General features: G+C 41.5%; 1 pseudogene; it reads left to right on the forward strand.

Moving 5' to 3' along the window:
• Window positions 1-15,518: 15,518 nt before the first annotated feature.
• LOC126252054 (NADH-ubiquinone oxidoreductase chain 5-like) lies at window positions 15,519-26,897 on the forward strand (annotated as a pseudogene).
• The last annotated feature ends 577 nt before the right edge of the window (window positions 26,898-27,474 follow it).

The raw sequence follows: 27,474 nt of genomic DNA on the forward strand, positions 1-27,474 counted from the left end.
TTATATATTTCACTCGATGGAATGAAAAAAAGGACAATTAAACGAGATACTTTAAGTTTGATTCTCCAAAAACGTTACGAGAATTAGGCCTATAAACAAATGTATATAAGCAAGTTTCTGGTATAAAGTTACGCTGTTTTTCTGAAATCTGTATTAAAACAATGAAGTTATACGCTATTTACGGTAGTTTTCTTATTTGTTACCGAGAAACTAGTTAAATTACCGTGAAACAAGAAACAAACACGTTTACAAAATTTAAGCCTAAGCGCCACTTCGTGAAGTTACGATATTTTTCATGTTTTCTAAAAAAATATGCAAAGAAAAGTCAAACCTTTAACGGCAAGACTAAACGATACACTAATGCACGTATTTAATTTGTTGTCGGCGTTAAACTAAATTATATTCCTGTCTAAATCACTTAAGTTTCTGGAAATACACTCCTGGAAATGGAAAAAAGAACACATTGACACCGGTGTGTCAGACCCACCATACTTGCTCCGGACACTGCGAGAGGGCTGTACAAGCAATGATCACACGCACGGCACAGCGGACACACCAGGAACTGCGGTGTTGGCCGTCGAATGGCGCTAGCTGCGCAGCATTTGTGCACCGCCGCCGTCAGTGTCAGCCAGTTTGCCGTGGTATACGGAGCTCCATCGCAGTCTTTAACACTGGTAGCATGCCGCGACAGCATGGACGTGAACCGTATGTGCAGTTGACGGACTTTGAGCGAGGGCATATAGTGGGCATGCGGGAGGCCGGGTGGACGTACCGCCGAATTGCTCAACACGTGGGGCGTGAGGTCTCCACAGTACATCGATGTTGTCGCCAGTGGTCGGCGGAAGGTGCACGTGCCCGTCGACCTGGGACTGGACCGCAGCGACGCACGGATGCACGCCAAGACCGTAGGATCCTATGCAGTGCCGTAGGGGACCGCACCGCCACTTCCCAGCAAATTAGGGACACTGTTGCTCCTGGGGTATCGGCGAGGACCATTCGCAACCGTCTCCATGAAGCTGGGCTACGGTCCCGCACACCGTTAGGCCGTCTTCCACTCACGCCCCAACATCGTGCAGCCCGCCTCCAGTGGTGTCGCGACAGGCGTGAATGGAGGGACGAATGGAGACGTGTCGTCTTCAGCGATGAGAGTCGCTTCTGCCTTGGTGCCAATGATGGTCGTATGCGTGTTTGGCGCCGTGCAGGTGAGCGCCACAATCAGGACTGCATACGACCGAGGCACACAGGGCCAACAACCGGCATCATGGTGTGGGGAGCGATCTCCTACACTGCCCGTACACCACTGGTGATCGTCGAGGGGACACTGAATAGTGTACGGTACATCCAAACCGTCATCGAACCCATCGTTCTACCATTCCTAGACCGGCAAGGGAACTTGCTGTTCCAACAGGACAATGCACGTCCGCATGTATCCCGTGCCACCCAACGTGCTCTAGAAGGTGTAAGTCAACTACCCTGGCCAGCAAGATCTCCGGATCTGTCCCCCATTGAGCATGTTTGGGACTGGATGAAGCGTCGTCTCACGCGGTCTGCACGTCCAGCACGAATGCTGGTCCAACTGAGGCGCCAGGTGGAAATGGCATGGCAAGCCATTCCACAGGACTACATCCAGCATCTCTATGATCGTCTCCATGGGAGAATAGCAGCCTGCATTGCTGCAAAAGGTGGATATACACTGTACTAGTGCCGACATTGTGCATGCTCTGTTGCCTGTGTCTATGTGCCTGTGGTTCTGTCAGTGTGATCATGTGATGTATCTGACCCAAGGAATGTGTCAATAAAGTTTCCCCTTCCTGGGACAATGAATTCACGGTGTTCTTATTTCAATTTCCAGGAGTGTAGTTTCTGGCGTCACTTACTCGACGGCAGTTATGTGATTGCAAGATTCTACATAGACCTGATTTGCCTCTATCCTTCTGCCTCATGATGGATAACTGTGATACAGGACTGGGAGTGCACCAATTTCAGAAAAAGGAAATTAATGGAAGAATAGACCACCACTCAATACCTTTCACAAGCAGGACATTACTGAAGTATGGAAGAAACTACATGATTATAGAAAAAGAATTATTGGCAACTGTATGGGGGTTTAAAAAGTTCAGAAATTACTTTCTTAGGCAAGATAATAGTATACTCAGACCACAAAGCTTTGTCATATATTCATGAGTCTAAGCTGCATTATGGAAGAGTTACCAGGTGGACAGTTTACCTACAACAATTCGACTATACAGTTCAGTACATTTAGGGAAAGGAGAACATAATGGTAGATATTCTATCTAGATTACCAGGGGGGAGGGGGGGGGTGAAGAAGGACATAAGAATGAAAGTTTAGGCACAAATTCCAAAATATGTATTTTAAGAGATATAAAGGATGAAAAAGAAATTAAAAGAATTTGCAATCAGTTCAGACAGAATCAAAATCACAATGACCGTTGGAAACTAGTCAAAAGCTATTTGGGGAAGAAGGGATTTGAGAAAGTACAATATTACAATATCTTTAAAGACATACTATTTTATAGATGTAGCCCTGACATTGAAAGGTGGAAAGTTTGTTGGTCAGATCTGTATATAGACACATTAATAAGATATACCCATGAATGTGTATTAAAAAAATTCAGGAAATAATATGCTTTCACAACATTTCTAGAAAGGTCAGCAATTTCCTTGCTAGCTGTGACAAACGCCAAAATTCAAGGTGAGTAACAAAATCAACAGAGGTTATATCGATTTAGTAGGCATCGACTTGTTTGGCTAATTACCAAAAGCCAAAAATGGTCTTTGATACATATTTGTGATGGTAGATTTATTTCTAAGTATGTGAAACTGCACCCTCTGAAGACGGCATCAACCAAAAGAATTACCAAAAGGATCAGGAAAGATTACTTCTCTACAGTAGGCATACCTAAAGCAATCTTGTCAGACAATGGAAGTCAGTTTACTTCAAAAACATGTAAAGAGTTCACAAATGACTATAACATAAAACACATACTGATTTCAGCATATTCACCAAAGTGTAACCCCACAGAAAGCTATATGAGAGAAATTGGAAGACCATGTAGGACATATTGCAACAAAGATCATGAGAACTGGATAGGATACATTAATAGTTTTGAAGACACAATTAACAGCCTGCTACATTCCACCACAGGATTGCACATTATGAGATTTTCTTTGACAAGAAGCAAGCTTATTTGGTTAAAGAACTTATTGAATTTCCTGCTTGTAAAGATATTTCAGCTTTTGAAAGAGATGAAATTGTCAGAAAAACAATGAAAACAGTGGAATGATAAGAGAAAACAGAGACATGATAGAGATGTAAAGAATACACAGTGTAACATAGGACATTATGTATTAACAAAAAGCTTTACAAAACCCAATCTGTGAGTAGCAAAATCAAGAAGTTCTTTAACATCTATGTAGGACCATTCAAACTATTTGAAAATCTGCACTCTAATGCCCATAGGCTTATATATCCAAAGTCAAACAAGTCATTTGGATTCACAAATGTTACAGAACTGAAGCTATACAAAAGTTCTGATTAAGTTGATAACCATTACTTAGTGTTTGTTTAGCTGTGAATGATCTATGATTATTTAAAGCTTATATTTATGGTCATATTCACATGCCATGTGCATGTTACACTACTGTCATGAAACAAAATGCTTGATAAATGCAAACTGAAAACTGACCCTATAATTTTCCATTGAAAATTGTGAGACTGTATTTAGTAATTTCATGAAAACACACTGTACCAGTACAGGGGTTTTATACGTACCAAGTTATTATGATTAGTGACTGAACATTTTTCATGTGCTGATATGCCAAAATTTCAGTATAAAAACTCTTTGAACAGCATAATTTAAAAATTGTACTGATATTTAGGTTATTTTAAGAGTGATTCTGATGAAATATTTCACACACATTTGGCAGTTTGCTTGAAAAGTATTACTTGTTGTCTCTACTATGTATATTGTCTGATGCCTTATGCTGATAATACTATTTATCTCTGATATATATTTGACTAAAATATGTCATTGCACATAAACAGGTCTCATTGCCCCCAGAATGTTTAACACTTTATATCAAGAGGAATGTTTAGTTTGATTTATGTGTGCATATTGACCTAAATAGTAATTATGATGATTAATGCACTGAGATTATTGACCAAAATATTACTCATAACCAAAATAAAAATAGGCATATAGTTTTGAAAATTCCTTTTTGTCCATGATAAGATAAATTTGCCTAAAATGAAACAAACCATGCAACTGCATCACTTCTGACAAAAAAGACAAAAAGATGTGAAGTCAAGAGGACTTAAGCCATAATTGTATAGATATGTAAATTAAGTGAACACAAATAAGAGTAATGTAATCACAAAGTATTCATGAACAAGAAATGTATTACTGATGGCCACATCATGTAAATATGTAGTTTAAAAACTTCGATTAGCCAGTGACTTATTTACTATGAGATAGGAAAGAGAAGTGATTTTAAAGTTCAAATTTTTCTGCCAGCAATGAGAAAGTACAATGTAATATTGACATGTTCAGTGAAACTTAGAAAGCTGCAAATGTACATTATGGGTTCATATTTGGATATGTGTAATAATTAGAGTTGTTTACAGACATGCAGTTGCCTCACTTGTGTCATGAACTTATGAGAGAAAGACTGACTCAGTAAGTAAAATGGTGGTAAAAAGGAAGAACTTATACAATGAAATGAAATGTAGGAGCACATGGAAATGGAAGTTGGAAATTCTTACATGATCAGAGTTCAGACTGGCATAAGTCAAGCCGGTTTCTATCCTAAGATTATTTACTCAAATTAGTATGAAAGTATAATGATACTGAATTCCCCAAGATTATTACGAAGTGTCTGACACCACACACACCACACACACACACACACACACACACACACACACACACACACACACACCCCACCCCCCCCACCCCCCAGCCCCCCCCCACACACACTAACACACACACACAGATATATCGAAAGCGTTGGCATGTTGATAGACACACACACACACAGATATATCGAAAGCGTTGGCATGTTGATAGACACACAAACAAACACAAACACACACAAAATTCAAGCTTTCGCAACCAACGGTTGCTTCATCAGGAAAGAGGGAAGGAGAGGGAAAGACGAAAGGATGTGGGTTTTAAGAGAGAGGGTAAGGAGTCATTCGAATCCCGGGAGCAGAAAGACTTACCTTAGGGAGAAAAAAACGACAGGTATACACTCGCACACACATATATATCCATCTGCACATATACAGACACAAGCAGACATTTGTAAAGGCAAAGAGTTTGGGCAGAGATGTCAGTCGAGGTGGAAGTACAGAGGCAAAGATGTTGTTGAATGACAGGTGAGGTATGAGTGGCGGCAACTTGAAATTAGCGGAGGTTGAGGCCTGGTGGGTAACGGGAAGAGAGGATATACTGAAGGGCAAGTTCCCATCTCCGGAGTTCTGACAGGTTGGTGTTAGTGGGAAGTATCCAGATAACCCGGACAGTGTAACACTGTACCAAGATGTGCTGGCCGTGCACCAAGTCATGTTTAGCCACAGGGTGATCCTCATTACCAACAAACACTGTCTGCCTGTGTCCATTCATGCGAATGGACAGTTTTTTGCTGGTCATTCCCACACAGAAAGCTTCACAGTGTAGGCAGGTCAGTTGGTAAATCACGTGGGTGCTTTCACACATGGCTCTGCCTTTGATCGTATACACCTTCCGGGTTACAGGACTGGAGTAGGTGGTGGTGGGAGGGTGCATGGGACAGGTTTTAGACCGGGGGCGGTTACAAGGGTAGGAGCCAGAGGGTAGGGAAGGTGGTTTGGGGATTTCATAGGGATGAACCAAGAGGTTACGAAGCAAATTTCAAGCTTTTGCAACCCACGGTTGCTTCATCAGGAAAGAGGGAAAGAGAGGGAAATGTGAAAGGATGTGGGTTTTAAGGGAGAGAGTAAGGAGTCATTCCAATCCCGGGAGTGGAAAGACTTAACTTGGGGGAAAAAAGGACAGGTATACACTCACACACACACACATATCCATCCGCACATATACAGTCTCAGGCAGACAAATGCATTTACAAATGGTTCAAATGGCTCTGAGCACTATGGGAATTAACATCTCTGGTCATCAGTCCCCTAGAACTTAGAACTACTTAAACCTAACTAACCTAGGGACATCACACAACACCCAGTCATCACGAGGCAGATAAAATCCCTGACCCCGCCGGGAATTGAATTTACATAATATGTAATTAAATATGTAATTTGAAAGTACCAGATTGTGTGTATGTATTTAATACAAGTAATACTTGTAAGAGTGACTGGTAGGGAGGCGGGGGGGGGGGGTTGCATAAGATACAGCATCCCCCAAATTTATTATGAAGTGTCTGATGCCACCTTTCTTTTATGTGCATCCGGCTTGTTATCGGACAATTAAGTGCTTCCCAAGGTCTTGTATGTGTACCTTTATAGGGATGAATTAATCCAATTTGCCATAACACCAAATATTCTTTGTAAAAACATATAGAATATTCTGGAAGACCATACATTATCATGATTGTCAATGGATTGTTGTCGTTAACAAAATCATGTACAAATGCTAAATCAAATATCTAATTGAGAAATTGAAGTAATAAGTACTTAGCAATAAATAACTAGAGACTGCAGACATGTTAGCATGAAAAATCAATGCTTCTAGTTAAAAAAATGGTAATCTAAAAATCCTGTAACAGAAAACCTCACTATCTTGAGAAACAACTTAAAAGTGATTACCAAGCAATGTATTTTCATTTTTTGTATATTTTTATGTCCTCCTCTACAATTAATATTCTTTGTAATTACATTCTAATTAACTCTCCAGTTGTTTAAATCACACAATTTTTCGATTTCCAGAAGTTGAGGCCTTATTTGTGAATTTTATGTATGTAATCGGATAAAGCATGAGTTCTGTACTGTCAATGAATGTTAGTAACCAAATCCAAATGGTAATTAATTACATAACTAAAATAACACAAGATAATTTATTGTAATTAAAGTTCAGTTTGATTTTCTTATGGAATAGTACAGATAACACTACAAAAATGATTCGATATTGTATTTTATACCTTATTCGGCTGTAACATTGTTTCCTTATGTTTTGCAAATTTTAATTGTAACATAAAATTTGTACAAAATTAATAATGTGTTTTCTGAAATTTATTGCTAAAATTCTACATAAAGCAATGCAGCGATGCTACGAGAGGTTGGTCAGTGAATGAGTGTTATGTTTACGTGCGGTGTGTGCTGCTCTGTTGTCAACTAATTTAAACAAAATTTGTGAAGCTTGAAATTTTTGTGTTCAATCATCAATGAAACTCAGGCAACCAAAATTTAAGTTAAGTGTTAATGATTTGAGGAGAACATTACAAAGGGACCATATGGGTAAAATATTTTTTATATTGTTGATTGATATTAATTGAGTACTATATTGACAGATTAATGTGTTGAATTTAAAATTCATTTATGGAGATTTTTTTACAAATAATATTGATAATTTATAATTTATTTACATTTGTTTTAAATTTTCTTCTGTTGGTTCTTTGTGTTTTAATTAGTGTGGTTTTTTCAATCTTATTAGAGTGTTGGGTTCAAGGTTATATCCAAATTCGTAAGGGTCTAAAGTGAGGTAGGATTTGTTAGTATCCCTCAACCTTTTAGTGATGCGATTAAAGTATTTTGCAAGGAGCAGCCTAGTCCTATTACATCCAATTATTTTTCCCCAGTTTTCAATTTAATAATTTCTTCTGCTGTTTGGTTAATTTTTCCTTATTTGACTTACATGTGTTCTTTTTATTGTAAGTTTTTATTTTTTTATGTTCTACTAGATTAGGTGTTTATACTGTAATGATTGCTGGTTGATCTTTGAATTCAAATTTTTCTTTGTTAGGTTCTTCACATTCTGTTGCTCAAACAATTTCATATTAGGTTAGATTAGCCTTGATTTTATTATCTTTGATTATTTTAATTGGTAGTTTTAAAATACTTGATTTTATGAGTTATTAATTTTATTGTTGATTCTTTTCCTTTAGCCTTTGCTTGCTTTGCTTCTTGTTTAGCTGAAAATAACTGAACCCCCTTTGATTTTGCTGAGGGAGAGTCTGAATGAATTTCAGAATTTAATACTGAATATGGCAAAGGCAGTTGTACTTTAATTTTTTTTTTTGCTGAAAGTACTAGAATTGTTTTTATAAGTATGTTATTGGCTTTAATTTTTTAGGATGTGATTTTTATTCTGTTATATTTTTTATTAAGCTTGCTTATATCTTTCGCATTTATCTGAGTTTGCGGTACTTTATCAAGATTGTGTTATGATAAACTAATGTATTCAGCTGCATAGAGCTTTTTACCTTTGTCTTTCAATTTTTATATTTTTCCTTATTGGTTTGAAGAGTTTATTTATTCCATTTATTTAGTGCATTTTTTTAAGAAAAGTTAATAGAAGAGTCAAACTTCTAGTTTTATGTTTTCAAAACATACACTTATCCTAAGCTAATTAACTTATTTCAGTTCTATTCCTTAATTAGCTTATCACATGCATTTGCAACATGTACATTAATTAAGAAGTATGTAAAGTAGATAATTCTTAGGATTTGTACTGTTATGATGTATTGTTCTCCAACTGGTTGTTTACCAATTAATGTTAGTAAACATACAACAACTACTATGATCCCAAATAAGATTTGATTAATAGGTTAGAACAGAATACCTCAAAATAGTGTTTTATTATAAAATGGTAGGATTATTAAGCTTCTAATTGCTAGAAATTGATCATAGAATTGCATAAGTGAGCAGGAAATGTCATTCTGGTTGAATGTGGACTGGCATTAGTAGTGATTTAGCTGGTACACTGTTATCTGTGTCTCCTAGAAGGTAAGGATTAATTAGACATAGCATAATTAATAATGACGTTATTAATACAAATGTGGTTGAACCCTTGAATGTGAAATATGAGTTGAATGTGATTTTTTTGATATCTCCATTTCATCCTAAAGGTTTATTAGATAATGTTTCATGTAAAAAAAAATGAGTGGATTGTGGCCATTGCTGCAATAATAAATGGTACTACAAAATGGAATGTGAAGAACCGATTAAGGCAACATTCAATGGTAAACCCTCCTCATACCCACTGGACTAAATCTATTCCTAAATATGTAATTGCTGATAATAGGTTAGTAATTACTGTTGTATCTCAGAATTATATTTGACCTCAAGGTAAAACATCCCATCTTCCCTATCCACTCCTAGTCTTACCCAGTTCCCTTTTCCAACCCAAGGTGTGATGCGATCCGTGCTGAGGGGTGCATGGCACGTGGGAAGATGTCTCACAAATGGAGCCTCAGGGATACCAGGCGACCTCCCTGAGTAAGTAGCCTTACACCGCATGGGGTATTCATGGTGCGGACCATGTAGAGCTCCAAATTTCGTGGGACCAATATGGACACGATTAAAGAGAATAAATAAAAACAAACTGAGGGGAAAACTGAGAGCTCAGACACCCAAACATCAGAGTCGGGACTGATGGAAGCCATTCCCACTGCTGAATCAGTCACACCGAGAAGTTGGACCAGATCAAGATTAAAGACATGTCTGGAGCCCAGAGAGGGAAATTACTCAGGGAACAGAGGAAAAAGAAAGGGAAAGAATGGCTTCCTAAAAACAAGTGAAGGGAATTAAAGGGACTTGAACCTAATAGCCCCAAGAAAAAACTGTCACATGTTGAAGGGGATACACAGACCCCCCACAATGTCAAAGACAGGTAGCAAGAGGCTAAGGGAGGAATCTAAGACTCCCTCCTCCCTGGATAAGCGAGCCCAGAAAACCAAGGCGAGAAATAGGGAAACAGACCTATAGTACTGTAGTCTTGGTTTTTAAGATGGCAGTTATGCAGGAAGCCTATCCACTGGTGGCCATCACCTCACAGCAGAAGGAATCTGTACAGATGGCCCTCTTTCAAAAGATTGGGGGGGACGCTGGTCCAGGACCCAACTTCAGGAGAGTCTATCTAGATCATGGTGCCCTCACTTTTGTTTGTGAAGGGGTGCACATGGTGGAATGGCTTAAGGACAAGGTGCCCATGATATCCATGTGGGAGGGTGCGAAGCTGCTGGTGAAGACAGCAGTGGAACTTCTTATGACCGCAAAGATATCAATATGGGTACCGAAGATCCTTAACGATATCTCTCCTAAGGCTCTGTTTGAGAAAATAGGGGCTCAGAACCCAAAAGTCTCAATTGAAGACTGGAGAGTGATCAACCAGAAGGTCGTACTGGAAGGATGAACCGTGGTGGTGGAGGTTGGAGAGAGGTCCCTGAAGGAGATGCGAGAGCAGGACCTGAAATTCCTTTTAGGATTCTCGCAGGCCACTATCACGGTTCTTGATGACCTCAAAGGCAATGATGGCAGCAAGACGGAGACTGGAGGTGCTGCAGATTAATCTCCAGCACAGTAAATGGGCCTCTGTTGCCCTGAGCCACTGCCTGGGGAGGCAGGAACTGGACGTGGCCCTGATACGAGAAACCTACTTATATAATGGGGGTGTATTGGGCCTCGGTGGCACTGGGGGTAAGCTGATTTATTTTGGCCTCAGAATACCTTCCTCACAAAGACAGCTGTCCTCCTCCTTTGGAGATGAGGAGGCTGAAAGAGGCTTGCCATCGGCAAGGTGACCAACTGCTGGTAGGATGTGATGCCAATGCCCACAACCTAGTGTGGGGTAGCAAGAACACCAACAGTAGAGGTGATTACTTTCTTGAATTTCTTTTAGCTAACAACTTGGAGGTCCTGAATAGGGGCAATGAACCTAAATTCAGGAATAACAAAAGGGAAGACGTAACTGACATAACTTTGGATTCCATGATGATGGGCAGCTATTTCAAACAATTGCATGCGGTGTTAGAGCCATCCTCATAAGATAACATGTACATTAAATTCAATGTTGAAATGGGAATCAGACATACCATGACTTATAGGAATCTCAGGAAAACAGACTGGGAGACATATAGGAGGGACCTTGACTTAGGCTTATCAGAAATTAAAACCTCGATAAGGAATCCAGTACAGTTTGAGGAAGCAGCAGAGGCTGTTACCTCGGCCATAGTGACCTCATATCAGGACAACTGCACATTCACCAAGAAGTGGACAAATAGGAGTGCGCTTTGGTGGAACAATAACTTGTAAATTCAAGGAAAACAGATACAAAGACTGTTTAACAGTGTGAGATGTACAGGACAATGGGCTAAATATTGTGAGGCCCTTGTCAACTACAACCTCGCAATTAGGCAAGCAAAGAAGACATCCTGGAAGACATTCTCTAAGGAAGTAGAGAGCATGGCTGATCAAGCCAGACTTCACAGAATCCTCACTAGAGTACCAATCAATCCAGGAGGTACATTGAGGAAGGAGGATGGGGAATATACAAAGACAGCACATGAGATGCTGGAACTGCTCCTCAATGCTCACTTTCCTCAATATGCTCTGCTGGACAACACAGACCAGAATGTGATCCCAGAGAGACAATGGTTCTCAGGCACTCAAAGAGAGGACTGGGAATTGGCCAAGGAGTGTGTGGAGTTTAATAAAATCCAATGGGCGATGGGAACATTCCAACTGTTCAAGTCACCTGGCCCAGATGGAATTTTTCCAGCTCTCCTGTGAAGCCCTCATTTACTAGATATTCCATTACTTCTTTGCAAATTACAAGTGACAACACATTAAGTGAATGGGGTAAGTGAAATGACATCAAGATAAACAAAGAGAAGACAGAGTTGGTAGTGTTCAGGAAAGGAGGAAGACTCACTGAAGCAGAGAACATCAACTGCAATGAAAAACCACTCAAGAGGGTTAACAATTTCAAATATCTTGTCATCAAATTTCAAACACCAGGAAAAAATTTCAGACTACAGTGAAGATCTAGAGCAGTGGCGGCCACTAGAGCTATGTATGAAATCAGAAACATCACAGAGCAATCGATCAGCACAGCTATGGACCTGTTTAAGCTAAAGATACTATCTGTTCTGATGTGTGGCCAAGAATCAGTGGGAGAATACCTCACATACAAAGAGCTGGAAGAATTGGATCTGGTAAAGGCTTGATACCTGAAAAGAATTTTGGGAGTCCTGCAGAACTAGTGTACGAGCTTACCAGGGAGACCTTCCTGATAGAGGATCTAACATGCAAGCACATACTCCCAACTAGTGTCGACTTCGAAAAGCTTCTACAAGATCTGCATGAGAAGAAAAATAACATACCGGAAGACTGCTATGCAATGTCTGCTACGCAAGACAGGACCTGTATGGAAGCTATTTGAAACAGTTAATGCAGAACAGGGAATCAGTGATCATAAAGTGGTTACTGCATCGATGATTTCAACTGTAAATAGAAATATTAAAAAAGGTAGGAAGATTTTTCTGTTTAGCAAAAGTGACGAAAAGCAGATTTCAAAGTACTTGACGGCTCAACACAAAAGTTTTGTCTCAGGTATAGATAGTGTTGAGGATCAATGGACAAAGTTCAGAACCATCGCACAATATGCATTAGATGAGTATGTGCCAAGCAAGATTGAAAGAGATGGAAAAGAGCCACCGTGGTACAACAACCAAGTCAGAATACTGCTGCGGGAGCAAAGGGAACTTCACGGCAAACATAAACATCGCCAAAGCCTTGCAGACAAACAAAAATTACGCGACGCAAAATGTAGTGTGAGGAGGGCTACGTGAGAGGCGTTCAATGAATTCGAAAGTAATTTTCTAGGTACTGACTTGGCATAAAATCCTAAGAAATTTTGGTTTTATGTCAAAGCGGTAGGAGGATCAAAACAAAATGTCCAGACACTCTGTGACCCAAAATGGTACTGAAACAGAGGATGACAGACTAAAGGCCAAAATATGAAATGTCTTTTTCCAAAGCTGTTTCACAGAGGAAGACTGCACCGCAGTTCCTTCTCTAGATTGTCGTACAGATGACAAAATGGTAGATATCGAAATAGATGACAGAGGGATAGAGAAACAATTAAAATCACTCAAAAGGGGAAAGGTCTCTGGACCTGATGGGATACCAGTTCGATTTTACACAGAGTACGCGAAGGAACTTGCCCCCCTTCTTGCAGCGGTGTACCATAGGTCTCTAGAAGAGCGTAGCATTCCAAAGGATTGGAAAAGGGCACAGGTCATCCCCGTTTTCAAGAAAGGACGCCGAACAGATGTGCAGAACTACAGACCTATATCTCTAACGTCGATCAGTTGGATAATTTTGGAACATGTATTATGTTAGAGTATAATGACTTTTCTGGAGACTAGAAATATACTCTGTAGGAATCAGCATGGGTTTCGAAAAAGACAATCATGTGAAACCCAGCTCGTGCTATTCGTCCATGAGACTCAGAGGGCCATAGACATGGGTTCCCAGGTAGATGCCATGTTTCTTGACTTCCGCAAGGCGTTCCCCACAGTCATTTAATGAACAGAGTAAGAGCATATGGACTATCAGACCAATTGTGTGATTAGATTGAAGAGTTCCTAGATAACAGAACACAGCATGTCATTCTCAATGGAGAGAAGTCTTCCGAAGTAAGAGTGATTTCAGTTGTGCTGCAGGGGAATGTCATAGGACTGTTGCTGTTCACAACATACATAAATGACCTTGTGGATAACATCGGAAGTTCACTGAGGCTTTTTGTGGATGACGCTGTAGTATATCGAGAGGTTGTAACAATGGAAAATTGTACTGAAATGCAGGAGGATCTGCAACGAATTGACGCATGGTGCAGGGAATGGCAATTGAATCTCAATGTAGACAAGTGTAATGTGCTGTGAATACATAGAAAGAAAGATCCTTTGTTATTTAGCTACAATATAGCAGGTCAGCAACTGGAAGCAGTTAATTCCATAAAATATCTGGGAGTAGGCATTAGGAGTGATTTAAAATGTAATGATCATATCAAGTTGATCGTCGGTAAAGCAGATGCCAGACTGAAATTCATTGGAAGAATCCTAAGGAAATGCAATACAAAACCAAAGGAAGTAGGTTACAGTACACTTGTTCACCCACTGCTTGAATATTGCTCACCAGTGTGGGATCCATACCACATAGTGTTGATAGAAGAGATAGAGAAGATCCAACGGAGAGCAGCGTTATGGAGATGATAGATAAACTTCAGTGGAAGACTCTGCAGGAGAGACGCTCAGTAGCTCGGTACGGGCTTTTGTTGAAGTTTCGAGAACATACCTTCACCGAGGAGTCAAGCAGTATATTGCTCCCTCCTATGTATATCTCGCAAAGAGACCATGAGGATAAAATCAGAGAGATTAGAGCCCACGCAGAGGCATACCGACAATCTTTCTTTCCACGAACAATACGAGACTGGAATAGAAGGGAGAATCGATAGAGGTACTCAAAGTATGCTCCGCCACACACCGTCAGGTGGCTTGCGGAGTATGGATGTAGATGTAGATGTAGAAGCCGTAATGTTATTGGATTTCAGATACTTTGCATATAAGATATTTGTCATATAAGAAAAGGACAGCCAACGAGCTGTAGTTTGTAAAAATGCTAAGCATCACAGCGCTAGAGTAAAGAGCTGAATTATTTTTTTTAATGTGCACCCATACCAAAACGTGCATCCAGCATTTAAATCCTCTAAACACTATGACCCGCTGGGTGCAGATATTTAAAATCATTGCAGCAACGCTTGATAGCAAGAAGCTGCAAAACAGAAGAAAGAACAATCTATCTTTTGGTAAGAAATAGTCTAGAGACTTCATTAACCCTTGAACTTTTGGTTGCTGACATGTTAAGACATACTACATAGCATTGCTACAAGTTGTATTTTTATTTGGTGTAAAAACTACATGAAACGACAAACAAACATCTCGGTAACCTGGGTGAGGATACAATGTACTTACGCACATGCAAGGACATTCAATTTTTAAGAAGGAACGGACTGACAAAGCAGCGATTGTTGGACTGCACCATGCACAAAATAAATATCAGATGTAAGTCATGCATTTATTGTGTATTTGTCAATGTCTAGAAGTTTAAAGCCAATTTGTTCAAAATATATTAATATTTCACAATGAAGTAATTTTGTTCTTATTCTTATACAGAATAAGCAAGTTCCTTATGCCAGAAAGCTAAGCATGAAATGTGACACATGATGACAAGACTGGCAACCCATGGTTTTCATCACAAGGTGTGTTGCAACAAATTATTTCGTGAACCAATGGATGACTGTGTGTGTGAGTTGCACTTGGAATTTTGTGACCAATACCATATTATCAAATGCAGAAATCCATCATAGCTTATAACAAAGACAAGTAATGTGAATGTAATGTAATGTGAACGTAATCCTTTGCACAGCATGTCTGCATTTGCAATAAATAAAAGATAAAAATAAAAAAGTGCTCCTGTAATGAAACCAACAAGGGATGTTTGAAAAATAATGAAAAGTATTATTGATACTGGGTATCTTAAATTAATATTTATTAGATTTGATAGTGATATAATTACTATTTTAATAATTTCTGGGGATAGTTTATTAAAATATCGATTCTTGGGACCAATGATGGGAAGCTTTTCCACCCTTGGGCTAGACTTGTTTCCGGTTTTCAATATAGGTTTTCTTTTTTTCTTTTCTTTTTTTTTTTTTCAAACTATTAAAACTAATGTTTATATTCTATGCTTTTACTTCTTTATTGGTCTATTTTGCTGGTGTTTACATTTTTTCTTCAAAACATAAACATTTGTTGATAGTTTTTTTGAGATTAGAGTACATTGTTCTTTCTTTATTTATGTTGATTATTATTTAGAATGGTTATTGGTGGTTCATGACTATAAGTTGATGGGGTTGTATGGGTTCACTTTCTTTAATAGTTGGGCATGGTGTATATTCTTCTGGATTATTTTCTTTATGTAAAATTATTTATGATCTTTTAAGTAGACAAAGGTTATTAATTCAGAAAGGTAGAATTAATTTGATGTCTAGAAAGGCTCTATGGTGAGTCCTTTTGAGATCATCAAATATGGCTGCTCCTCTTTAATTTAATTTGGTAGGTGAGTTGAGATTATTAAATAGAATTACGTCTTGATCTTCTTTTGGATTTCTGGTCACGATTTTTAAAATCTTTTTTTGAGCTGTTTATACTTTATATATGTGAGGTGGATGCTCGGGTGAGATACACCAAACAACACCTTATAATCAGGAGTCCATTTATTCATGTCTTCACACAAGTAATGCTTACACAGAACTGGATGGAGGAACTACACAAAGATAATGTTTTGCTTAGTCCAAAGATGATACTAAGATTGATACTGGGGTCAATCTCATCGGCACTACATAGCCCCCTCCCCCCGCAGTGCGGAGTACTTCTGCGAAGCCGGGAGGGGGGGAGGGGGGGGATGACTTAGGCGTCAGGCAGGGGAGGTCCGCGGGAGCTGGGCCACAGTCAGCTGGACAGTGTCATTGGGGAGCTGTGTGGGTAGATGTCGTGAAGGAAGGTCCGGCCACTGAACCTGGAAGTTGTTGAAGTGTGCCGAGCGTCGTACTGGGCGTGCTGGTTGTGCGGCGACAGGTAGGCCGGCGGTTTGCGGGAGGAACGGAGCGACGATGACGATGTCTCCAGTGGGTGTGGGGAACACACGAAGCATGTCCAGGACGATGTAGGGCGAGAGGGGAACGCATTTCACCAGGTGGCAGGGAATGGTGCAGGTTGTATCATGAGCACTGGATGAAGGGAAACACACGACAAACAGTGTGTCATCGTGTAGTATTATAGCGATGTCGTGGATTATGTCTGGGGGACAGGCACAAACTCTTCGAGAGAAGGCACATTCAAGATTGGGGGGGGGGGGGGGGCGTGAGAAACCTCAACAGGGCAAGGCTGGCGACGGGGGAGAGGTCGAAGGGATCGTAGGGAAGCTCGACGTGGGGAGCATGTGATCACTTGATGGAGTGCATAACACCGGAGTCGAGGGCGAGGTCGGAGAAGAGCTTGACGATTGGAGCTGGAAGTCACTCGACTGAGTGAGTAAGTCTGACATGGAGGGAATGGTCGCAGCGTCATGAGCCACGACAGTGAGTGACGTGGTCTTGGCCTGAAGGGGGGGTAGAAGCGGGCTCGACATGAGCAGGCTTAAGTCTGTTGAGAGAGGCTGTAATAGTTGAATCATTTATCTGGATGTCATAGGTGTTGGCTGAGTGCCGGAAAACTCGGTACAGGCCAGTATATGGGGGTTGGAGGGGAGCACGAACAGTGTCACCTCAGAGCATGACGTACTCACAACTGTTCAGAGATTTCGGGATGTGAACCTTAGGGCGGGAATGGCTGGCGGGCAGAGGGATGTGGAGGTTGATGAAGTGGTGTCTGATACGGTCCATGAAGGAAGGTAAGTAAGACTGAGGGAGAGAAGAGGAAGGGCTCACAAGTTCACCAGGGAGAACAATGTTCTGGCCGCTCGGCTATTGTGCCTTTGAGGTCTTCCTTATAGATCACACGAATGCCGAGTAGCACAAGGGGAAGGGCCTCCATCCAAAGAGAGTCGTGGCATCAAAGAGCCGCCTTGAAAGTGCGGTACCAAAGCTCAACTAGCCCATTACTTTGTGGGTGAAATGCTGTGGTATGGATGCGCTGGATGCAGCAAATGTTACAAATCTCGTTGAACAGGGCCGACTCAAATTGTCTGCCCTGGTCAGTCATGATGATAGCTGGACATCCGAAACGCAATACCCAGGACTCGACGAATGCTTGAGCAACAGTTTCTGCTGTGATATTGGGGAGGGGGACAGCCTCGACCCAGCGAGTTGTTCGGTCGATAGACGATAGAACATAACGAAAGCAGTTAGATGGGGGGAGAGGGCCGACATGTCAATGTGAAATGCCCTGGAGGGATCAAAAACGTGATGAGGGGGGCTGAAGTGTGCTTGTGTATTTATCAGCGTTGGCACGTGACGTAGGACGGTGCCCATTGCTTGACATTCTCTGTTGACGTTTCTCTACACAAAGCACTCTGCTATGAGGTGGGCGGACGCATGAACACCGGGGTGGGCTATTTTATGCAGTGTGTTGAAGACAGCTCGACGGAGCATGGTTGGGATGAGGGGGACGTCGCACCAGATCACACCAGAAATGCCAGGGAAGGTGGTGCAGAGGAAGTGTAGTGAAGAGGTAGAGTCTGAAATCAGGTTTTGTGTGTCCTCGTCAGTGGGTTGGAGGTTACGCAGTTCAGAGAGGTCTAACAGTGAATGAACGGCGTCGACTCGTGAAAGGAAATCAGCAACTATATTGTCGGCACCCTTTATGTGTCTGACATCAGTAGTGAACTGAGATATGAAGTCCATGTACCTGAAACGGCGAGGAGGCGGGTCAGCTGGCGGGTTTGAAATGGCTGCATCCAGGGGCTTGTGGTCTGTTAAAGCATAGAAAGGGTGAAACTTCCTGGCAGATTAAAACTGTGTGCCGGACCAAAACTCGAACTCGGGACCGATGCTTCTTGTGGGCAAGTGCTATACCAACTGAGCTACCCAAGCACGACTCACGCCCCATCCTCACAGATTTATTTCTGCCAGTACCTTGTCTCCTACCTTCCAAACTTTACAGAAGCTCTCCTGTGAACCTCGCAGAACTAGCACTCCTGAAAGAAAGGATATTGCGGAGACATGGTTTAGCCACAGCCTAGGGGATGTCTCCAGAATGAGATTTTCACTCTGCAGCGGAGTGTGCGCTGATGTGAAACTTCCTGGCAGATTAAAACTGTGTGCCGGACTGAGACTAGAACTCGGGTCCTTTGCCTTTCGCGGGCAAGTGCTCTACCAACTGAGCTACCCAAGCACGACTCACTTCCCGTTCTCACAGCTTTACTTCTGCCAGTACCTCGTCTCCTACCTTCCAAACATTATAGAAGCTCTCCTGCGAACCTTGCAGAACTAGCACTCCTGAAAGAAAGTCTCGGTCCGGCACACAGTTTTAATCTGCCAGGAAGTTTCACATCAGCGCACACTCCGCTGCAGAGTGAAAATCTCATTCATAGAAAGGGTGTCCCTCAACGTCAGTCTTAAAATGCCTGATCGCTTCGTAGACCGTCAGCAACTCCCTGTAAAACATGGAATACTTCCGTTGTGCATTGGTGAGCTTGCACGAGAAGAACTGCAGAGGCGAAGTTGGTCGTCGACTGTCTGGCTAAGGACAGCGCCAATGGCAGTATCGCTCGCATCTGTGGTAATGAAAAGCTGTGCATTGGGATGAGGATGCGCGATGGTACAGGTGTCGGCAAGAAGATTTTTGGGGGCAGTGAAAGAGTCAGTCATAACAGGGTTCCATGGAATGGGCTGAGAGCCAGAAGTCTTGGTGCCTGCCAAGGCGTCCGTCAGTGGAACCTGAATCTCCGCAGCCCGAGGTAGATGACGGCGATAACAATTAACCGTCCCCAGAAACCGTCGGAGCTCTTTGAATGACGGAGGTCTGGGTAGGTTTAGTATATTTTGTACTTTGTCAGGGGGCGGGGCAAAATGCCGTCAGCAGAGACCCGAAAACCAAGAAATGTGACAGTGGGTTGATGTAGCTGCAATTTGTCCTGTTTGGTCTCGATGCCTACTGCTGCGAGAGTGTCCATAAAAGTTTGCACATGTCGAATGTTGTCCTCAATGGAGGAGCTGAACACAATAATGTCATCAAGATATGCAAAGCATAATTTTAGTCTGAATAGCACTTTGTTGATGAAGCATTGCCAGGTCTGGGTTGCGTTTTTCAGACCAAAGGGCATGAATCGAAACTGAAACAACCCGATTGGGGTGGTGACTGCTGTCTTCTCGATGTCTTCAGGAGCCATGGGGATCTGGTGGCTGGCCCGTTTGCAATCAATGACAGAAAATGTGGTTGCACCTGCGAGGGAACTGGTAAAGTCGGCAATGTTGGGTATGGGGTAGGTGTCCATGATTGTTCGTGCGTTTAGTCGGCGGTAGTCTCCGCACATGCATCAGGATCCATCTTTCTTGGGTGTCGAATGAATGGGTGTAGAACAGCTGCTGGCAGAGGGTTAGATGGCGCCGGAGCTTGGAAGTTCAGAAATCTGCTTTTTAAGGTTGGAGAGGCACTTGGGACAAAGTCGACGTGGTTTACTGGAGATCGGGGGGCCTGACGTGAGGCGAAGCTTGTGAACTGTGCAGTTGGTGAGGACAGAAATGTTACCGGCGGCACGGGAGGCGGATTGTTTACAATGTGTGGCAGGCGGGGCACGCGAGGTGAGATCATGGTGTTCAGAGCCTCTCGGCAGATCCGACGGGAGCCGAGACGGTGAAGTGTCCCAGGAGTCAATGTGACAAGATGGCTGCCGGCCCGAAGCAGAGGCACTGTGGTCGGGTGAGCTCGGTAGAGCTCGTGAAGCGTTAGTGAGTCCATTGTCTGAGGGCGCGGCCTGTGGCAGAATGGTCGCGGGCGAAGCGCTAGGCGCGAGTACACTGTTTGTGTTGTCAGTGGCGGTCACACGGCAGCATGCAGGAGCCGAAGTTGCATAGTTTCAGGTGCTGCCCGTGAGGGGAGGGATAGGAGCTGTCAGTTCGGAAACACATGACGCTCTTCGCGCATGCACTTCGTGTCCGGCTGAGTGTCAAATGCTGCCGTGTGGAACTGTCAGTACACGTTAAGGTAGACTTGACAGCCCAGTTGCGAGGGGTAGTGGAAGGTAAGTACATGGAGGCTCAATTGCTGGGACTACAAGCAGATTTGGCACACATACTGACCTTGGTTTGTCCTTGCTGCTGTAATTCCTTTGCTGCGTTGGATAGCTGGAGCCTAGTTTCATGGAGCTGGAGGGAGAGCTCGAAGTTTTCCTTGCGTAGGTGAGCAAAGTTTTCGAGCTCGACAAGGCACTTGTGCGTTGTTTCCTGTAACGTCATCGCCAGAGCTGAGCATGTACCGATGAGATGAGCCAGGACCGACGTGTTACGGGGGGGTTTGCTCGACGGAGCAGAGGGGAAGTGAGTTTTGGATGGGTGATGAAACGCGGTGTTTTGCACTCGGTCCAGTGAAAGTTTGTGGTGTCGCAAGAAATCAATGCCTACTATAGGTTCCTCAATATTGCACACTAAAAAAGCCCACTCGAGTTTGCAGTTTGTGGAGAGTGAGACGACGTGGGTTGTTGAACCCGAGCATTGTAGTTTAGTAGCATTCACAGTTTGCAGTGAAGTATGATGAGGGCGGATCTTCGATGACACTAAGGATGTAGGCAGCAGCAAAACATTGGTGCCTGTGTCCACTAGGAAAACGTGTCCCGACGAAATGTATTTAATATAAAGTCGTCCATAATTATCCGATTGTTCCCGGACAGAATGGAGCACTGGCAGGTGCCTGTCATGTTGTGCACAGCAGGTAGCACCCGGACCAACCTGCGGTTGGCGTTTGGGAAGCAGCAGGGTGGTCTGCAGTTCCATGCTGCCTCACCAAACCATGTGTGGACGTAACAGTATGGGTAGTGCGGTTGCATATCCTGTGGAAAGTAATTGCCAGAGGCAGTGGTTGAGGTTTGGTGGCTGCAGCCAGTTCGGTTGCAGGAGGGGGCGTAACCAAGGACAGAGCCGGTGATGTCCCAGTTGTTTGTTTACTGCGTCCCGGAGCAAGCGGAACAGTCGGTACAGTGCGGCCCCAGCCTCGTCCAGCCGTTGGACGAGGAGCCTGAAACTGAGACTTGCCAGATAGGCAGTGGCTGGCGAAATAGAGTAGTGAAGCATCATGTAGTTTGTCAGAAATTGTCATTCGTTGGAGGTAGTTTATCTGACCAAATGGCAAGGAGAGCTGTGTCAGAGAGTAGATCGTCGCTGATGTGCGCCCGTAGTCGCCTCCAGAGTTGTGAAGGTTTGTCGTTGCCTAGTTGCTCAACGTGGAGCACTTGCCGTATTGCTGTCTCAGTTGAGCACGCAAGCCGACACAGAATTGTCTTTTTGACTAGGGTGTAACGGTTAGCAGAATCCGGGGCGTTGACCAGGTCGGCAATCAAGTCCTCCTGGTCGTGCAGATGGGTGATAAGGCACAGAAATCTGGTTGATTCGTCAAGTTTGAAATGGTTGAACACTTTGTCCACAATATTAAACCAGGTTGTTGCCCAGTCAGGATTGAACAGTGGCAGTGTCTGTAAGTGTTGTAGAACATTCGGAAGAACAGGGTGAGTTTAATTCGTTGGGACAGTGCCTGAAACAGGCTGTTGTTGCTACAGTATTCTAGGAGAGAGTGTCTCCAGGGTATGTGGCAATGACGGCTGGTCAGGTGGCAGCGTGAAGGTGACGCTTTGTGGTTAGTGCGATCCGTCGCGACGCGGAAGGCCGACACAGGCGAGACACTGTAATGGGTCAATTGCGGTTGTGGAAGTTCGACACGTTGTGAGTGTGTTAAGATTGATGTGTCACGGAAGACCGATGTGGATGAGGCACCGCGATGTGCTGAGAAGGGGAGCGGAAGCTCGACTGGAGCCGGTGTGGGGACGACAGCTGAGAAAAAGTTCAATGTTTGATAGCGCGTGCCAGTCCACGGAAAAGCTGACATGCTATCAGAGTCGGAGCCCCCTGTGTTGCAGAGAGGCTGCGGAGGTGTGGGCTGTCCAGAAGCACAGTGAGGAAAAAGATGTGAAATGTTGGGTAGAATGTGTGAATGTTCACTTTTCATAGACACTTCACTCAAAACGGTGTGCGGATAAGGTGAATGGCGTGGCACAAAACACTGAGGCATAGCAGTAGGACAGAGATGGAGGTCAGGCACAGAAAACAAGCCATTGTTCCTGTTGCAGTCCGAGGTATTGAAGCAGGAAGGCATGTGCTGATGCTGAACCAAGGTAGGCGCAGCGATGGTCGGATGCTGAGGGGGTTGACCTTTGAACAAAGCAGTTTCGGCCACGTGGCAGGAATCCGCGTGGTACTGCACGGATTGCAGCATGGCATACCATTGTCCTGGCGATGGTAGGTTATCCAACGAGGCATTCGCAGGATTTGGCATTGATATCGCACTGCACGGAGATCTGTAATAGGTAACTGCACTGTCGACAAGGGAGGGCACACGTGGCGGGAACAAAGGTGTCTGATAGCTGGAGTCATGCACACTCCTAACTTCACTTATTGTTGCAAGCACGAAACCGTCCGGCGAAATCGGCGTAATCGATGCGTGAGAGGCATCGTGTTGCAGTCCTAGCGGGTGTACATCGCCCACAACATGATGCATGTTGATCACAAAATCCGGCGTTAGTCGTTGGGCCAAAGCCATTGTTCGAATGTTGTGTTGATGTAATACATGTGAAAACAACTGACGCGGAGGCCGCGGACATAGTAAATTGGCGAAAATGGAAGACGTTACAACTCGGGGTCGCCAGTGAGGTGGATGCTCAGGTGAGATACACCAAACAACACCTTATAATCAGGAGTTCATTTTTTTCACACCTTCACACAAATAATGCTTACACAGAACTGGATGTTGGAACTACACAAAGATAATGTTTTGCTTTGTCCAAAGATGATACTAAGATCGATACTGGTGTCAATCTCATCGGCGCCACATATGTATTCTTATTCTCAACATGGTAATTATTATTCTGGAGTTTCTACTTATTCCCTTGGTTATTTTCGGGCGCATCATCTTTTACTTTTACATTGATTGCCTTCAAATATTCTTTCTTTGAAGGGCAAATATTTCTTTATTTAAATTGCTTAAGTATTTTTAATTAAAAATATAGTTTTATGGGATCAGTTTTCATCTTAGGCCATGTATTTGTTTTCTGTTTGTTCATTGAATTTTTTCTTTATTCTTCTCAAGAATTATAATCTTTATTTTGGATATTTATTATTTAATAGTTGATTATAGAGTTTTTGACGAGTGTGAGTTTTTTAATTTAAATGGTTCTGTGGTTGTAATGACTTTGATTTTGGATTGAATGTCTCTCATTTTTATGTCTTTTGTTATGTATATTTCTCCCTTGGTAATTTATTATAGAAAGGATTACATATCACGTAAAAAAATATAAATCATTTTATTATTGCTATAATACTTATTATTTCAATAGGGATTTTTATTATTAGTCCTAATTTGATTAGAATTTTATTTAGTTGAGATGGTTTGCAATTGGTTTCTTATTGTTTATTTATTTATTATCTGGATGTAAAGACTTATAGTGCAGGTATATTAAATGCTTTGTCTAATCGAATTGGTGATGTTGCTATTTTAATTACAATTGCTTGAATGTTAAATTTTAGTGGCTGGAATTATCTCCAAAGAACTCATGATAAAATCATAATAATAACTTATTACTATATTAATTGTTTTAGCTTCTATAGCTAAGAGAGCTCAGATATCTTCCTCTTCTTGACTTCCTGCTATCATGGCTGCTCCTACTCCTGTACCTGCTTTAGTCCATTCTTTTACTCTTGATACTACTGGATTTATTTATTAATTCATTTTAGTCCAATATTAGAAACTTATAATTGTGGTTAGTTTTTATTATTGATTGGTTGTATAAGTATTTTTATAGCTGGCTTAGAAGCTAATTTAGAGTTTAACTTAAGAAAGATTATTGCTCTTTCTACTTTAAGACAACTTGGTTTAATAATGAGAATTTTGGCAATGGGTTATCCAAAACTTGCCTTTTTTCCGTTTATTAGTTCATGCTTTATTTAGGGCATTGTTATTTATGTGTGCAGGTTCAATAATTCATAATTTAAAGGATTCTCGGGATATTAGTTTTATAGGTTCTATTGTGAATTTTATATCTTAAACTACTGTTTGTTTTAATGTTTCTAGTCTGTCTTTGTGTGGAATACCTATTTTAGCTGGATTTTATTCAAAGGATTTAATTCTTGAGATGGTTTGTTTAAAATTAACTAATTGTTTTTTCTTTAATTTTTTTCTACAGGTTTAACTGTTTCTTATTCTTTTCGTTTGTTATATTATTCAGTGTTGGGTGATTCACTTATTCGAGATTCACTTTTAATGACAGGGGTTATTATATATTTTGGTATAATTGGTTTAAAATTTATTGCTGTTTTTAGTGGTAGTCTTTTATCTTGATTAATTTTCCTATTACTTATGTAATTGCTTTACCTTATTATTTGAAATTTTTAACAGTTACTGTTTGTTTGTTGTTTCAGGTGCTTATTTGGGTTTTCTTATTTCTAAATTTGATTTTTCCCATAGTTTATTTTCTCCACATATACTGTCTTTTGTTAGATTTGCTAGTACTATATGATTTATACCTCTCCTTTCAACTAAATTTGTTAGATATATGCCTTTAAAGTTAGATTATTATTCATCAAAGCCTTTTGATAATGGTTAGGGTGAATTATTAGGTGGTCAAGGTTTATATAGCTCATTTATTTATTTAATTAGTTATATTCAGGGTTGATATGACTCAAATTTTAAGGTTTATCTTTTAACTTTAATTTTTTCCATATTTATTTTAGTAGTGTTATTTTTCTTATACCTAAATAACTTATAATTAGAGTATGACACTGAAGATGTTAAGGAGATATTTTTATTTTTAGGTATTTAAAAATACAGATTATATTATTTTTACATTGAAAGTGCAATGTTTTATTTAATTTAAACTGAAGTAACACTGTTCTCGTTACGTCGCACTTCACTTAGCGTAGACCGGGACTGTGTCCTAGGCATGCCCGATGTTGACCGACTGGGCACGGCCCGTGCTGCCGGAGTTGTTGTTGTTGTTCTTGTTGTTACGCCGGCAGAGGTCGCGTCTGAATTCTTGTGTGCCCTCTGGTGGACGGGACTCTACTTGCGGCAACTACCGTCCGTGATGCGCCGTGCCAATGTGCGCCTCCCGCGATCTTTCTGGTGGCTACTACATAAACTATTGAAATTTTAGAAATGTTAACAGAATTTAAGCAATAATATAAAAAGTTAGCAGCTTTCATATTAGCTTTATATTACCTTAATTGGAATTTTATAGTTCAGTTATATTATTAACAGGAGTTTGCCTCCTCCTGCCTCCTCGGACATTTGGAAATACGAGATGAAAAATCAGTTTTATTAAGAGTCATTTCTCAATCAGCAGTATGTTAACTGCACTGTATGGGAAGTGGAGGAGGAGGGTTAATATAATGGGGGTGGCGGACAGTTAAGTACTGCAAGTTAGACAGAGGGGGGGAGTGGAGGGGAGGGGGGGGGGGGAGTAGTGGAAAAGGAGAAAGACTGAGTGTGATGGCAGAATGACTGCTGTGTAGTGCTGGAATGGGAACAGGAAAGGGGCTGGATGGGTGAGGACAGTTACTAATGAAGGTTCCTTACCCTCACCCAGTCACCACTCCCACCATGCACTGGTGCTGCTGCTAACAATGTGGTTTCAGTTGCCTGAGACTGCAGTCATGTGTGAGTTGTGCTTGCGTGTGTGTGCATGTGTGTGCGTGTGTGTGTGTCTGTGTGTGTGTCTGTGTGTGTGTGTCTACATCTATTGTTGACAAAGGCCATAAAGGCCGAAAGCTTTATTTGTGACAGTCTTTTTGTTGTGCCTATCTGCGACTCAACATCTCCGCTATATGGTGAGTAGCAACTTTTTCTTTTCATAATATTGTTACATTCCATCATGGATTTTCCATCGTTTGATTTTTGCACAGTATGCGAAGAAACACTGAGCTGCAGTCATGACTTATATGTAATGTAGCCCGCAGCAGTAGAACTGCCATTGTAATTGTAGATCAGCTAAATACCAGTGTGTGAACAGCATAACTTTGAAATTTATTTTGCATATGTCATTTTATAATGTAAAGGTTTATTATGTATATAACAACTTATTCACTGCATTGCTAAGAACAATTGTTAGAATATTGTTAGAATATTGAAATGTTTTGTACCTGAATGACAGTAACAGATGCTACTTCTGTTCCACTTAGCTATAGAGAGACTGCATGTGTAAAAATAACTGTATCCTCTAATTTGAAAATATGTATGCACAAACAATACATGTAACCACATTTGGTTACTTGTTTCTCCCAAATATTGTCTTTATTTGTTTCAGCCTCATTTCATATTTGTTTACTAAAATTCAAAAATTTTACTTAGCTTTGTTTTCAAATCCAAGATTTTCACTTGTTGACAAGAATTAGTTAAGATTGGATAATACAAGTGATGAAATATTTACTGTTATGTACATCTGTTCACCTTGGAGTTCTGTGAAAAATTAAGGAACTTTCAGTCCATCTTTGTCTCACATTCAAGTTTTACAGAAACTGTTTGTGCCATTGGTACACTGATTATGTAATGTTGGAATGCACACACAACAGAAAATTTATATTGCCATATTCACTGCCATAATGTAGACTTGTATCCACTGTTACTCAAACAGGCTGCAGAGGTCTTGTCCAGTCTTTAGCTGTACAAGTCTTTTGGAGGTGAAACGTAACAGCTAGCTGATTCTCA

Source organism: Schistocerca nitens, chromosome 1, assembly GCF_023898315.1.
Source record: "Schistocerca nitens isolate TAMUIC-IGC-003100 chromosome 1, iqSchNite1.1, whole genome shotgun sequence".
Taxonomy (NCBI): Eukaryota; Metazoa; Arthropoda; class Insecta; order Orthoptera; family Acrididae; genus Schistocerca; species Schistocerca nitens.